Source organism: Bactrocera dorsalis, chromosome 6 (assembly GCF_023373825.1).
Source record: "Bactrocera dorsalis isolate Fly_Bdor chromosome 6, ASM2337382v1, whole genome shotgun sequence".
Classification (NCBI taxonomy): domain Eukaryota; kingdom Metazoa; phylum Arthropoda; class Insecta; order Diptera; family Tephritidae; genus Bactrocera; species Bactrocera dorsalis.
In genome coordinates this window covers 36,911,995-36,928,442 of record NC_064308.1, presented here as the reverse complement: position 1 = coordinate 36,928,442, position 16,448 = coordinate 36,911,995, and the positions used below count along the sequence as shown (strand labels likewise).

General features: G+C 35.8%; 3 protein-coding genes across 15 annotated transcripts in view; 1 reads left to right on the top strand and 2 right to left on the bottom strand.

Annotated features, from left to right (window-relative positions):
* The window catches only part of LOC125779304 (piggyBac transposable element-derived protein 3-like), a 45,555-nt gene extending 30,068 nt beyond the window's left edge, over nt 1-15,487 (bottom strand). For 2 of the 4 annotated variants that reach the window (XM_049460575.1, XM_049460576.1), the window contains exon 1: nt 12,011-15,487. The gene's annotated coding sequence lies outside the window, so the exon portion shown is untranslated. Of the gene's footprint in view, nt 1-2,095; nt 5,499-12,010 lie in introns of those variants that run through there. The other 2 variants (XM_049460578.1, XM_049460577.1) reach the window with 2 other exon arrangements.
* Nucleotides 1-16,448, bottom strand: part of LOC105226621 (plasma membrane calcium-transporting ATPase 3) — a 529,385-nt gene that overhangs the window by 244,385 nt on the left and 268,552 nt on the right. The window lies entirely within an intron of this gene.
* LOC125779365 (uncharacterized) overlaps nt 1-16,448 on the top strand; it is a 168,122-nt gene that overhangs the window by 35,314 nt on the left and 116,360 nt on the right. The gene's annotated exons all lie outside the window — the stretch shown is intronic.

The following is a 16,448-nucleotide window of genomic DNA, read 5'->3' as shown; positions in this document are numbered from 1 at the left end:
CTGCAACGAAAAACTCCTTTACAAAAATAGGGAACGACTGAACCAATCTTGATGAAATTTTCAGAGAATGTTCTGTGTGGATCGGGGAAGACTTAGAAATAAAAAAACCTGTATGTTTTTCGTGAGGAAAAGTCGGAAAATTGGACAATTCCAAAAAGTTAATTTTTTTCATACAAATTTTTTTTTTCAATTTTTTTTGTTTTGTTTTTCAATTATTTGAATCGATAAAATTTGTCGTTTGCTTCAAAAATTTTTGAAAATTATTCAGTGAAAACGTTATGTGTGTTGCACACAATGTTATCAATTACAGATCGAAATTTGTTACGATGCCACGAAGAGGTCGCGCTAATATCAGTCGGCGTTCTTTTTGGCATCAACATACATTAGCAGCCCAAGGCACATGACCGAGTACTCCCAGGATGCGATGACATACGTGCGGTATTATGGATCGCGGTCAATCAGCAAGCGATCGTCACGATGTCACAGCACGACTTTTCAAGCAACAGCTTCGATGGACTTTATCTTGAAGCAACGTACATACATATACATATATGGTGCTGTTAGATGCTAGATGTACTCTATTGAGTGGCAAAAGAGAGGTTTGCCCCACGCACACATTCTTCTTTGGATTGTGGATGGTGGTTACACCAGATCAAATTGATGAAATCATTCAGTCATGCGGATATTCCTGATGCAGAGAAAGATCCAGTATTATACGAAGTGATGAAAACCAATATGGTTCATAGACATTGCGGACACCACAATCCAACTTCGGTCTTCGTGTCTGACAATAAATGCTCGAAACAGTATCCACGTTTATTTCGGAAACACAAAATAAAAATGATGGATATCCACTCTATCGGCGTCGCTCACCAGACGACAATGGCAGAACATTCAGTATTCAATTTAGAAGAGTGAATATCAAAGTTGAAAACAAATTTATCGTACTATTTTCACCATCATTGTTTAATTCACTTTCAAAACTCATATCAATGTTGAGTATTACAGTTTGGTGTAATCGATAAAATACGGTTGTAAGTACGTCACCAAAGGAAGCAACATGGCGGTACTGGTCTTGAACGATACGGTCGATACGTGAACTGCACTAAAGCGCTTTGTAAGATATTTAGTTTTGCAATTCATGAACGTTTTCCGACTGTTGTGCGTCTCGCAGTTAATTTGGAGAATGGCCAAAGAGTGTATTTCAACCCAGGTAATGCAGTACAGCCAGTGGAAACACCGCCAGCAACAAAATTGTTCAACTTTCGTCAATGATCTGTTTGCGAGGATATTCGGAAATACCTTGATATTATACATAGAATGCATCGTCAAAGAAATGTTTACACAGAAAATAAGGCAAAGCAGCAGATGGACATACAGGTGTGTTATCAACTAATGCATTAAGATGAATTTACACAATCCACCCGAAAAACGACGTTTGTTTCTACCTTCGGTTGCTATTGATAAATGTACGCGGTTCAACTTCATATGAGTCATTGCGTACTGTGAATGATACGGTGTGTGCAACTTTTTGAGAAGCAAGCCAGCAATTAGAATTGCTGGAAAATGATAATCACTGGAATGAAAATGACGTTCGCACACTTTTCACGATAATCATTTCGACATATCAGCCTCCAAATCCGCGTCTATTATGGGATACGAACAAAAATGACATTGCCGAAGACATTTTACATCTAAAAATTGAATGTGGATAAATTCCGGTTGATACTTCCGTTGGTTTGATATCAATTCCATCTGCCGTTTATCGATTCATGAAAGATGAACTCATCACGAATTGTTTAGACTTAAACTGGAAGATTCAAAGTCAAATTCCGGGAGAATTGCGCTCATAAAAATCGATCGATCGTCTTGACAATGAAGACGACGCCGTGAATTATCCAGTGGAGTTTCTAAATTCTTTGTAGGGGCTTTGTATGCCACCGCATCATTTGCGTCTCAAAGTTGGATCTGTCGTTATTATGCTTCGCAATCTATAAGCGCCGAAGCTGTGTAATGGAACCCGACTGATTGTGACGCAGCTATCGAATACAAGGGGGCAGAATGCTTGATTCTACGAATTTGTTTGAGTACTCACTATTTGCCATTTCAGTTCAAACGGATTCCTTTTCCAGTCATCAGGACACACGGATAGTCGCTAGAAGTGTGTGGCATACATTTTGAGCTGCTATGTTTTTTACACGGCCAAAAATACGTGGCGTGATCACGAGTTGGAAAACTATCTTCTCTGTACATTTACGCACCGGAACAGAAACCAAAAAATGTTGTTTATCAAGCTGCGTTACATTGAAAATAAAAGAAATGATAAATTTAATTTTCTTTTCATTTCAAAACACATATGTAATTTCACGCAGGAAAACGGCTGCGTGGTCAGCTAGTACATATATAAAAATGAATCGCAAAATGTGTTGCTAAGCGTATAACTCAACAACTCCTGCACCAATTTGGTCGATTCATTTTTCTAAATGTTCGTTGAGGTTCAAGGATGGTTTTTACGGCAAGAAAACGTCGAATTATTGCCGGAAACCCTCTAAAAACAGCCCTTTTCTTTTTCCCATACAAACGAAGTAACGCTAAGAGAACGGCTGCACCAATCTTGATGAAATTTTCATAGGTTGTTCTCTGTGGATCGGGGAAGGTTTGGAAATAAAAAAACGTATGCTTTTCGTGAGAAAAAATTGGAAAATTGGACAATTCCAAAAAGAAAATTTTTTTTTCAATTTTTGTTTGATTTTTTTTTCAATATTTTGATTTGTAAATTATTTGAATCGTTCAATTTCGGTAGTTTGCTTTTTTATTCCGACTCTTCAAAAGAAAAATGCTTGAAAATTATTCTGTGAAAACTTTATGTGTGTTTCACACAAAGTGATCAATTGCAGATTGAAATTTGTTACGAAGCCACGAAGAAGTAGCCGTAATATCGGTCGGCGTTTTGTCATCAACGTATGGCGGCTTAAGGCAAGAAGTACCCCCAGGATGTGATGACATACGTGCGGAATTATGAATCGCAGTCAATCAGCAAGCGATCGTCACGATGTCACAGCCTGACTTTTCAAACAACAGTTACAATGTTTCATGGACTTTGCCTGGGAGTAATGTAGGTATATGTGGTGCTGTTATATGCTGGATGTACTCTGTTGAGTGGCAAAAGAGAGGTTTGTCTCACGTACACATTCTTCTTTGGTTGGTGGATGGTTGTAACACCAGATCAAATTGATGAACTAATTTCTGCGGAAATTCCCGATGCAGAAAAAGATCCAGTGATGAAAACCGATATGGTTCATGGACCTTGCGGACTCCACAATCCCAATTCGGTTTGTATGTCTGATAATAAATGCACGAAACGCTATCCACGTGCTATTCTTTCGGAAACACAATAGGGGTATTCTCTTGCTCTTGCAAAACCCGGTGCACGGTGCAAGAATTGCAGATTTACAACGGCATAACAACAAACACACGCAGAAAAATATTTGCAAGGGCTGTAAAATATGTCAGACCAAAACCCATGTATATTTGCGAGCAATGTCATGCAAAAATAAAATTGCAACCCTGTTGTAGTTGCCATTTTACATAAAGACATATTACGTCGTTAAATTGTTGAGAAAGGTAAATTTTAATTAGATTTTATAATTTCTATTTAAATTATAAGGCTTTGTTACAGTTTTTTTTGTTAAAAATGTATGCAGAAGGTGCGCCAATTCACAATAGCCATGCACAATAGTCATTTACAATAAATTGACTGAATCAGTCGCTCATATGTCACTAGATTCTGCAATGGGTGCTCTCGTGCCCTTGTATATTTCGATGTAATATTTTTGCAATCTGCAATCTTGCAAGAGCAAGAGAATACCCCTAATCTTGAAATGATGGACATCCATTGTATCGGCGTCCCTCACCAGAGGACAATGGGAGAATATTTAGGATTCAATTTAGAAGAATGAATATCGAAGTTGACAACACATGGATCGTACCATATTCGCTACCGTTATCTAAAAGCAACATGGCGGTTATTGGTCTTGAACGATACGATCGATACGTGAACTGTAATAAAGCGCTTTGTAGGATATTTACTTTTGCAATTCATGAACGTTTTCCGATTGTTGTGCGTCTCGCAGTTAATTTTGAGAATGACCAAAGACTTTATTTCAACCCAGAGAATGCAGTACAGCCAGTGGAAACACCGCCAGCAACAAAATTAACATTTACGAGTTTTTTCTCAACTTTCGTCAGTGAACCGTTTGCGAGAACTTGCTCTATTCGGAAGTGCCTTGAGATTATACATAGAATGCATCGTCGAAGAAATATTTACGCAGAAAGCAAGGCCAACCAGTAGATGGATATACAGGTGTGTTATCAATTAATGCATTAAGACGAATTTACACAATCCACCCCAAAAATGACGATTGCTTCTACCTTCGATTGCTATTGATTAATGTACGCGGTTCAAATTCATTTGAGCCATTGCATACTGTTAATGGTACGGTGTGTGCATCCTTTTTGAGAATCATGGCAGCAATTACAATTGCTGGAACATGATAATCACTGGAATCAAACGATGGAAGATGCGATTGCTACTTCGAATGCCACTGAAGTTCGCACACTTTTCGCGATGATCAGCCTTCAAATACGCGCCAATTATGGGATACGCCCAAAAATTACATTGCCGAAGACATTTTACATCGTATACGCTAGGAAAATGGGTCAATACCGGTTGATACTTCCGGTGGTTTGATATCAATTCCATATGCCGTTTGTCAATTCACGAAAGATGGACTCACCACGAATGTTTATACGAACATTGGCCAAAATATCGTAACTACGAATTCTTCATCATTCATAATGATTTTTTTTTTAATGAGTTACAAAATTCATAAGAAATAAAAAATTTTCCCAAAAGTAATCAAACTTTAACTGTTAACATCTTTTAAATGATTGGGTTTACGAAAAAATCATAGGTGACCCTTTTAGTAGGGCATTCAATTTCCTACAAAACCTAAGGAACAAGATATTTTTTCAAGTAGTTGGAAGCGAGATATAAAGTTTTCTATCTGATAATAAGAAAAAATAAAAAACTGTAGGAAGGAGGACCTTCCCGTTACAATTAAGAACTTTGAATTGCTTGGAGAGGCTTTCTTAAAAGTGTCTAGGAACCTATTTTTCCGAGTACCAAACGAAAAAATAATATTTTTTTTTAATCACCCTAATACAGGGTAGGCCATTTAAAGTTGACCCATTTGTTTCTAAAAAAAAAGAACAAAAGAAAACAATGTTTTTTGTTCATTTCAAAAATAATTTGGTCCAAGGGGATTTGTTTCAGCTAATACTTAAAAATTAGATCGCGTAAATGGGCACCTTTAGCTTTGACAGCTAAATGCACTCTTTTTTCGACATTTTCCATGACTTTGGCCAATGTTTCGGATGATATGGCGGCTGTTTCACGTCGAATGTTGGCTTTCAGTTGAGCTAAGGTCTTTGGCTTATTAGCGTATACCTTGGATTTCAAATAACCCCACAAATAAAAGTCTGGTGGCGTCAAATCTGGTGATCTCGGTGGCCAGTCAACATCACCATTTTTCGATATCAATCGCCCGGGGAAAAATGGTCGCAATAAATTGATTGTTGGTCGAGCTGTATGGCATGTAGCCCCGTCCTGTTGAAACCAGAAGTTATCCATGTCATTTTCGCGAATAATGGGTATCACAAAATCCGTTATCATGGCTCGATAACGCTCACCATTGACTGTTGTCGTGGCTCCATCATCGTTTTCGAAAAAATACGGTCCGATGATCATATTCGCGCAAACACCGCACCAAACTGTTACTTTTTGGTCGTAAAGAGGCTGTTCTTCAATTAATTGAGGATTTTCGGTGGCATAAAATCGGCAATTTTGCTTGTTTACGCCTCCATTCAACGAGAAATGTGCCTCGTCTGACATGATGAGTTTTCGCCAAAAGTCAAGTTCGTTTTCAGCCATTTCGATGGCCCATTTGCCAAAATTAAGGCGTCGCGGATAATCAGCTGGGTTTAGTTTTTGTGCCATTTGAATTTTATATGGAAACATCTTCAAATCTTTATGAATTATGCGTCGGAGAGTGGTGCGAGAGATGTCTAATTCCTGAGAGCGGCGATAACTCGATGTCGATGGAGTCTCCTCAATACTGGCTCGTACAGCTTCGATATTTTCATCAGAACGTCTTGTGCGTTGTCTGGATGCATGACTGGCATTACTGAGATTACCGGTGTTCACAAATTTTGCGTATAAAGACTTAATTGTGTTCTTAACTGGAGCACTTTTCACTTTATTTTTTTTGCGAAACGCACGTTGAGTTAACACAATTGAAAAGTTATTTTGAATATAAAGCTGAACAATTTCAGCGCGTTCTTTTGGAGTGTACTGTTCCATGGTATAAATTGTCTTCGAATGACGCTTCTAACGCGGTATGACATTAGCCGATTTGTCAGCGCTGTTAAAAGTTACAGCGTTGCCAGATGGGTCAACTTTAATGTATATATCTTTAAGAATTAATAAATACGCTGTATCTTAAAAAGATATTGTATGTCTGAATCGACCAGGAAAAGATGTTTCAGTCCGAACCTTGTTTCTTTCATTATTTTGCAGTAAAATAATTTGATTCTTGAAAGAACTAAAAGGTTGTTTAACTCTTTTTATAATTTCGTTTGGTGAACTTTGCTGTGAATGACCTGACCAATCTGTAGTATTATTGATTTGTTGAAGCGAAAGAGCATCGGCTACAATATTCTGGTTACCAGGTTTGCCAGCTTTATAACTTAAATTAGATTTTTAGCGTTTTAGTTTTGTATTGGGATTTTTTCAGAAATAGAAAAAATTAAAGATTGGTGATCAGTGTGGATTGTTAGGTCTGCTACGTCGTATAAACAATTTCTCAATTTTTGTAATAACCATACAATAGTTAGTAGGTTAGGTGCTATAATTTTGTTCTGGTTCATTTTAGATTTTGGGCCAGCCCTGCACCAATAGCAAAGTTTATTGCATCTGTTGTCAAATGGACAGTTTGGAAAAATTTGATTGAAATAGTCCGACTTGTACTTGTACTGGAACTTGCAATGCATTTTTTGTTGTTTCGAAAGCTTCTACTGCTGCTGTGTCTAAATGCACAAGTGTCTTATCACTTTGGTTCTTTGATATTAATCCTAATTCTCTTGTCAAATGAACGGTTAGTGGTTTCGTAATTTTAACAGTATTTTACAAATTTTCTGTACGAATAATTGCAAGCTCTAGAAAATATCGTAAATCTTTTAGCCTTAAAGGCTGTGGGTAGTTTTTAATGGCTTTAATTTTCTTAGGATCAACTGTTATCCTACTATGTTTTACAATGTGCCCAAGGTATTCAACTGAATCCTGGAGAAAATGTGACTTTTCATTAGGAATTTTCATGTTAGCATTGGGCAATGCGTTGATTATAGTCCGAAGGTATTCCATATGTCTTTCGGGTGTGAAGGATTATATTAAAACATCGTCAACATAAACATAGGCAAATTTGCCAATGTATTATCTAACTGGGTATCTCGACAGGATAAAATTTATGTTATACCAACTGTATTGGCGTGCCTATTGCCTGTGGAAACTCCCTATGGGTTATGGAAAACAATTTATGGAATACTAACTTTTCTCGTGTACAACTGTGCTTTCGTGCTCTTAGGAATTTGTTTAATTTATATAATATTTAAAACTTTGTGCAAATTAACGGAATTGAGTGATCCGTTAAGATAAGTATCACTGTTATATTGTTCTATTAAAGCAATTGAAATTTACTTTAATTGTAAAAGGCAATTTTTATCTCGAGACTTGCTGCGGATATCGGACTGAAATTTGTTACGAAGCCACGAAGAGGTCCCGCTAATATCGGCCGGTGTTCTGTTTGCCTTCAACGCCAAGGCACATGAACGAGTACTCCCAGGATGCGATGACATACGTGTAGAAAAGGATAAAGCGCATTGTGGGGTATTTACTTTTGCAATTCATGAACGTTTTTCGACTGTTGTGTGTCTCGCAGTTCATTTGAAGAATGGCTAAAGACTGTTTTTCAAGCCAGAGAATACAGTACAGCCAGCGGAAACACTTCCAACAACATTGACATTTTCCTCAAAAATAATACAATTGCTAAGTATTTGGAATAGAAGAAAAGAACTGCAACCAAATACGCAGTAAAATAGATTATAAATGATTCAGTAATCAGTCGTTGAGTATGTATTATACTACGTGCATCCCAAAAAGACTGATGTCACAACCTTTCCAGCCGCCTTTTTTGTTTTTCTACGCCTAAGAACCGGTTCATCATGTGCAGTCCACTAGAATGACTGTCGATTGGACTCCAGTGGGAAATGATGGAGCTATATTTCTATCACCGACACAAAAATTCGGCTTTATTGCGATTAGAGAGTACTTAAACACTTATCAGAATTAGTTGTTTTTGTTGGATTATGAACTTGCGAGCACCTACTTTGCAAATTCAACAGTATTTTCCCTACATTTTTTTGCTATTATTGTCCCTAGACATCGGTAAGGAATGTGTTGAAGAGTGCTGGTTATCATAAACGAATCGCACGTCGTAAGCCATACATAAGTAAGGTTAATGAAAAGAAGAAGTCGGCGTTTGCTAAACAATACTTAAACAAACCGTATGGGTTCTGGGAAAACATTGTGTTCATCGACGAATCAAAATTTAATATACATATTTGTTTCGAATAGATCACGAAAAGTGTGGAGAAAAATCAATGAAAAGCCGCAAGGAAAAAATGTATTGCCAATGCTAGAGCACTGCGGGGGTAATGTTATGGTTTGCGGGTGTATGGTTACATCTAGAGTTGGATATTTGGACTTTATTAGTGAAAACATTCATAAGCATATGTATCTGAACATTTTAAGAAACAAATTTAAATTTTAAGTGTGCTTAAATCGGCTGTTAATAGCGGCAAAATCAATTTCCAACAAGATACCGCCCCAAAACAACCATTTAGCTTTAAAGAGAATCTTTAAATTCTCACCGCTGCACAGTGTGTCGTTTAATACAAGCTAGGGGGACAAAAATATTTTAGTTTGAAATTTAATTGTTTTGGTCGTGTTGATTAATGATTTTAAGTTTCATTGAAAAATTAATATATTTTTTTTAGATTTACGAATAGAAAACAAAAAATTGTGTAAAAAATATATTTAATTATTAGGTCTACAACTTTGCTTCCGCCGTTTTTTTTTGTAAATTTAAGGCTTTACTGTATAATCACGGTCCAAAAGTTGTTTCCCTAATTCCCTAAAAAATCAATGCTTAATTAACACACGAAATGCTTTATGATCCATTTTTTTGTAAACTAACACAAGTTGCTTTACAAAAATTCTATATTTTTTTAATACCTAATAGAAATCATATAGATGGTAGTAGTATTATCTATGTATGTGTCAGCCTCAGTAAAGCGTGGACGGGTCCTCAGCCGCACTTTTCTTGGAAATGAAAAAGAAAAGCAAAATTTCCCGCACATGTCGAGAATTCGGCTCAAAAACTCACATTTTCAGTTGAGAATAAGTTTGGGATGCAAACAGATCTCTACAAATATTTTGTTGGGTTAATGTTGACACAAATGTCCAAAATCGATATAAAACGATTTAATCGACCAGTGCTTGACCCTAGAGACATCTATTGGAAAACGGCGGAAGCAAAGTCTACACCTATTATTTTTTTTTTTAATTTCAGAACATACAATAGCATTTACTTTAATGTATAAAATACGTACTAATACATAAGTCCATTATATTTCAACTAATGAAAAACGCGATGATTAGTAAGGGATTTTTTACCAACAGACCTAATAATAACAATAACATAAAAAAAATAACACACAACAACAAAATGTTTAATACTACTATATCATTACTCAATGAATCATCAATGTTAGATTCATCTGAATCAGATACTAGATAATCTTTATCGTCATGGTCATATTGCTCATTTGCTGCAAGACCGGCATAATTCAAAAAACGTGATTTTGGAGTTAATGCTGCAGAATTGTTCCTTATATCATACTTCATGTTGAGTGAAAAATTCATATGAATACCTCTTATATGCTCCGCTTGAGAAGAGGTGTAAGGTTGGAGTCACCGTGTAAGGTTGTAGTAAGTTGAAAACTTTAAACGCGTTTTCTGGCGAATCGATTTTTTTGACTTATGCCTGTCTTGCAGCAAATGAGCGATATGTTACCTCACGTGGTACTTTTGATGGTATTGAAGGCGGGATAATGAAATTTAGAACTTCCTCCGAGAATTTATCTGTTCTCTTTCTAGGAACTTCTCTGAGTGAGTTGATTACCGGATCGGATGTTATTAAAAGCATATGTAGTAAGTCTATATTCCGGGCAATACGTGACTGCTTTCTGGTGTGGTGTTCGCGAAATCTACAGCAGTCTTTAGTTGAGATTAAGTTGAGATATTTCTTCCAAAACCTTGTTAGTTTCTGATGTAGTAAAATCAGTTGTTTCCTTTGAAAATATAAGCTTTATTGGGAGACAATAGAGTGTGGACGAAGGCCGCGGATTTTGCTATAAAATATTTTGGCTGGCATCGTCACTCAATCTCAATGGAACAATAGCAAAAACAAACAGATACTAATCAGCAGCATCGCAGTTCTCAAATTTCTGTTTATATGTAAGCGCTATGGCCGGAGCTTCCGTCACATCCCCATTTGCTGATTAGTGTGAATGACGACTTAGAAGATATATTTTCTTTGCGCTTCAATTAAACGTTTAGCGGTTTTATCCAAAATTTAATTTCGGCGCGCGTTACTGTAACCACATCATAAGCTAATGCCTCTTCACTTGTCAATTGCCTGCCTTCGCATGTAGTATTACCAGACTTCTTTTTTTCTGTACATTTCAAACTTTCTTTAATCGAAGTAGCTAAGTTTCTATTACCCTCCAAGCGATTTGCTACTTCAGCGGCTACGGTCAACTCGATGGCACTTCGCGATTCTAACGGGTGATTTTTTTGAGGTTAGGATTTTCATGCATTAGTATTTGACAGATCACGTGGGATTTCAGACATGGTGTCAAAGAGAAAGATGCTCAGTATGCTTTGACATTTCATCATGAATAGACTTACTAACGAGCAACGCTTGCAAATCATTGAATTTTATTACCAAAATCAGTGTTCGGTTCGAAATGTGTTTCGCGCTTTTTTATCGACAAATTTTGTTCAGCGATGAGGCTCATTTCTGGTTGAATGGCTACGTAAATAAGCAAAATTGCCGCATTTGGGGTGAAGAGCAACCAGAAGCCGTTCAAGAACTGCCCATGCATCCCGAAAAATGCACTGTTTGGTGTGGTTTGTACGCTGGTGGAATCATTGGACCGTATTTTTTCAAAGATGCTGTTGGACGCAACGTTACGGTGAATGGCGATCGCTATCGTTCGATGCTAACAAACTTTTTGTTGCCAAAAATGGAAGAACTGAACTTGGTTGACATGTGGTTTCAACAAGATGGCGCTACATGCCACACAGCTCGCGATTCTATGGCCATTTTGAGGGAAAACTTCGGACAACAATTCATCTCAAGAAATGGACCCGTAAGTTGGCCACCAAGATCATGCGATTTAACGCCTTTAGACTATTTTTTGTGGGGCTACGTCAAGTCTAAAGTCTACAGAAATAAGCCAGCAACTATTCCAGCTTTGGAAGACAACATTTCCGAAGAAATTTGGGCTATTCCGGCCGAAATGCTCGAAAAAGTTGCCCAAAATTGGACTTTCCGAATGGACCACCTAAGACGCAGCCGCGGTCAACATTTAAATGAAATTATCTTCAAAAAGTAAATGTCATGAACCAATCTAACGTTTCAAATAAAGAACCGATGAGATTTTGCAAATTTTATGCGTTTTTTTTTTTTTAAAAGTTATCAAGCTCTTAAAAAATCACCCTTTAGTAAGTCTTCGACCCTTCGTTTTCAAATTTTTTTTTTTGGTCTACCTTGAGGTCGATTGCTTCCAGTTGATGAGGTAGGACAGGATGTTCCATTTGTAGGTGAAATTGTAAATCTGCTCCTTCTAACCAACTGCGATTTTTGTTTAAAAAACGTTCAATCATCATATTTGCTTTAGTCCATTTTTTCGAAAATTTTGACGAAACACTCGAAATTTTTAACTTTATCTCAGTCTGTGTATCAGGCGTTACATCTGTAGCACTAAATTTTGTCAAAACATAATTAACTAACCGGGAATTTCGTTCTATTTTACATTTTCGCCATTCTTCAAATAACTCCTTTTTTGAAATAGAGCAAACTCGATCTGGAAAAAAATAATTAAAAATTATGGGGGAAAGATGTGGTACTCCACATGCATAGCTTAAGGTTGCCGTTATACAATATTCAAACATTAGCTTGGATATACATATGTGGATAAAAAAGTTGCATACGTTAAAAACTTGAAAATAAAAAAAAAAAAAAACATTTTTATATGAGTTTTCAAAACCCCGTACAACGTATTAGCTAAACGCAAACCAAGTATTAAATTGCATAAGATATATATACATACCTTCTAAATTAAATTCCATTTCATCAACAGTCGTGTTTTCCCCTCCGAACCTTGTTAAATCACTATTTATAATGTATTTTTTATTTAAATTGAAAACATAAAAATGATAACACCGTATCACTTCGATTAAAATTGTTGTAGTTAACCGTATTAGAATATTTTGCGCAATTCTTACTTAAAATTGTGACATATCAAGGGTTGTTATAATCAAAGTATTGTCAATTATTTAATTGTTTACATTGACTTTTGTCCGCCAGGCGAATCACTGCGCGCTGGTGGGGAAAAATAAATATGTACCTTTCTTGAGCTGAACCTTGAGCCTTATATACTTACGTATCTAATTAAATATATGTACATATATGTACATATATATGTTTGTATGTATTGCAGCATATTGTTTGTGTTGCATAATGTGGAGTTGTTTTCAAATGTACAATTCAATAAAAGTGTGTGTGTTCAATGTTATCTGATCTGTAAATTTATGACTTTTGCTTACCCATTCATTTTTATTATTATTGCATGTAAATGCATGTGTATGTTTATGTACATCCTAATAAACCTTTCCATAAGCGAACGGCAATAGAGTTATAGAATAAGCTTATTGTAATGATTTTTCGAAAACATTTAATAAGCATATTTATGAAAGGTTTATTTAATTATAAAATAATAATACTTTTATAAACGTGCTTGAAAAATGATTCACAAAGTAACAACATAACAAACATGATTGTAATTGACTTAGGCCTCGCTATAGTTTTGTAGCTCTGTTGTGTACATGAAACTTACAAAAAACTTACGCTCGAGTTAATACATGACTTACACTGAACCCAACTGATAATAGCTACCATACATATACATATGTACATCTACCTAGCAATAAGCTGACATCACTTACTATAAGATAACACTATCCAAATAACTAAACTAATTGTCTTCCACATCAGTACTTTTCCACTTCAGTACTTTTCCACAATAGAATAGAAACCACAAAACTACAACTGATAAATATATTACTTTGAAGCTAAGTTCTTGTATAAATACAACCACTGATAAATATATTACTTTGAAGCTAAGTTTTTTGTATAAATACAAGCACCCGCTTGTATACAACATCTTTTCTGTTCATAAAATTCACACTGTTTAAGTGATTAAATAAAGATTGCTATACGGAGCTAAAAATATATTTCTTAGAAAATAATAAAGTGTAAACTTTAATAGGCGCCCGAGCAGGGACACACTAATAAAAAGGAATCAGAATCAATTCCTTAACAAGTGAAGGATATAAAAACATATCCTTGGAAAGTGTCCCAAAACTAAAAAGGACCTGTCAACAAAAAAGGATTCGATACAAAAATCCTTCAAGGACAAGAAATAAGGTTGAATCCAGTAACTAAAATTCAAGCAAATTTTCAAAACGGTTCAAAACTTAAAAACAAAACAAGAAAAAACAAAATAAAATGGCACAACAAGCAGCAGAGATCCAAGCACTCCAAGCGATGGTACTTGATTTGCAGAGGAAATTCGCCGAAGCTCAAATAGGTAATACACCAATAATAGAAGCCCAGGATGAAATCTGTACATACACTGATCCCAAAGAAGTCGACTTAGAACTCTTCAAATCAGCAATAACAGTGTTTAGTGGAGATTATCACGAATACAGAAATTGGAGAAAACTAGCAATAACGCTAATGAATTATGTGAAAATATTTTGTGGACAAAACATTTACACTGAAGCCCTGATCCTTCTCAGAGGAAAGATCACAGGACGAGCTGCACAAATCCTCATCAGCAACAACACAAAGCTAAACCTCGATGAAATCATAGACCGCCTAGACGACTCTTATGCAGATCAACGCCCACTCTATGTACTCGAGGAAGATATGATGAGAATACGACAAGGAGAAAAACCTCTGCACATATACTATGATCACCTGAACCAAGCACTCAACGGAGTATTATCCAAGATAGAAATGTCACACAAAAATGAATTTGTGATAGAAGCTCTATCAAAAGAAGTGCAACTAAAAGCGATACGTACATTTATTGCAGGGTTAAAAAGTACAGCAACAAAAAACGCACTGTACTCCAGAAATTGCTCAAACCTGATGGAAGGCATGAATGGCAACATGACACTCATTATCACCAACTGGAACACATACCCAGAACATACCAGAAGAGTCAGCAACAATGGCAGAGACCACAAATATACCCCCCTCTTCATCCAACTTTCGTGCAACAAACACAGCCAGTGGTACCAATGGATGTAGATCCTTCTTCAACAAGATTCAGAAGACAACCATATAATCCACAACCACCACAATTTCAGCAGACAAGCAGACAAACACCGAATCCCTTCAAAACAGTAATGCAACGAGTAGGAGAACAATTCAAGAGAAGCAGAGACGAATCATCAAATATAAATCAACGCAAAGCGCAGCCAAATGAAAGATGCACAAACTAATGAAGATAACATATCACTCTACAATGAAGCAGCTAGCGTAAGTTATAAAAATACTAACCAACAAAAACATTTTTTTATAAGGTATCACGGTCTTCCGACGTTAAGACGCACTGCACCTAATGGAAGATTCGTGCATATACTGATAGATTCAAGTGCAACTAGTAGCTATGTGAGTAAAAATTACCCATTTGCAGAAAGAATAAAATTAAATAAACCTATTAAGTTTAACACACAGTTCAACAGTTACTCACAAGAGAGCAGAAGAACTAAAAGAATTTGATTTAATATTAGGAAAAGATTCCTTAAGAAAAATGAAAGCAAAAATAGATTTATTCGAATATTCTATAACATTTAAAAAAATATCTGAACAAGTAAAGGAACAAATTAATTATACTATAGGAGACAAAACTTATGAAAAAGAAATAAAAGAATTAATGAATAACAATAATAACAATGAACTGTTACCTTTTACAACCACAATACAAGCAGAGATCAGGACTGAAACCAGAGAACCTGTTTGGGTACGACAATACCCCTATCCATATGCGGATCAGGACTTTGTCGAAAAGGAAATACAGAAGCTATTAAAAAATAACATAATACAAAAAAGTAAAAGCCCATATAACTCACCAATATGGACAGTCTCAAAAAAAGGATTAGATGAAGAAGGTAAACAGAAAAAAAGAATGGTTATAGACTTCCAAAAATTAAATAAACAAACGATAGCAGATAGATACCCTATTCCAGATATAACTTTGACTCTCCAGAATTTAGGGAAAGCCAGATACTTTACAACAATTGACTTAGAATCAGGATTCCACCAAATTATGATAAAACCAGAAGACAGAGAAAAAACCGCATTTTCAGTCAATGGAGCCAAATATGAATTCTTTCGCCTACCGTTCGGCCTAAAGAATGCTCCAGCCACATTTCAAAGATGTGCCGACGACATACTGAGACCCTTTATTGGAAAATGTGCATATGTATATATCGACGATGTATTAATTTACTCTACTGACCCAAAGCAACATATTAAAGACATCACTAATATTATACATACCCTACATGCAGCTAATATGAAAATCTCAGAGGAAAAATCTAATTTTTTTGAAACAAAAACAGAATTCTTAGGACATATCATAGACAATGGAAGAATTACAGTAGATCCAGGGAAAATCGAAGCTATAGATAGGTATAAAATTCCTGAAACGCTAAAGGAATTACGATCATTTTTAGGACTAGCCTCCTATTATAGGAAATTCGTGAAGAACTTCGCACATATATGCAAGCCATTAACAATTTACCTAAGAGGAGAAAACGGAAATATTTCAAAAAATAAAAGTAAAAACGTAAAGTTACAATTAGATAAAGAAGCACTAAATGCTATAAATGAAATAAAAAATAAATTAAAAGA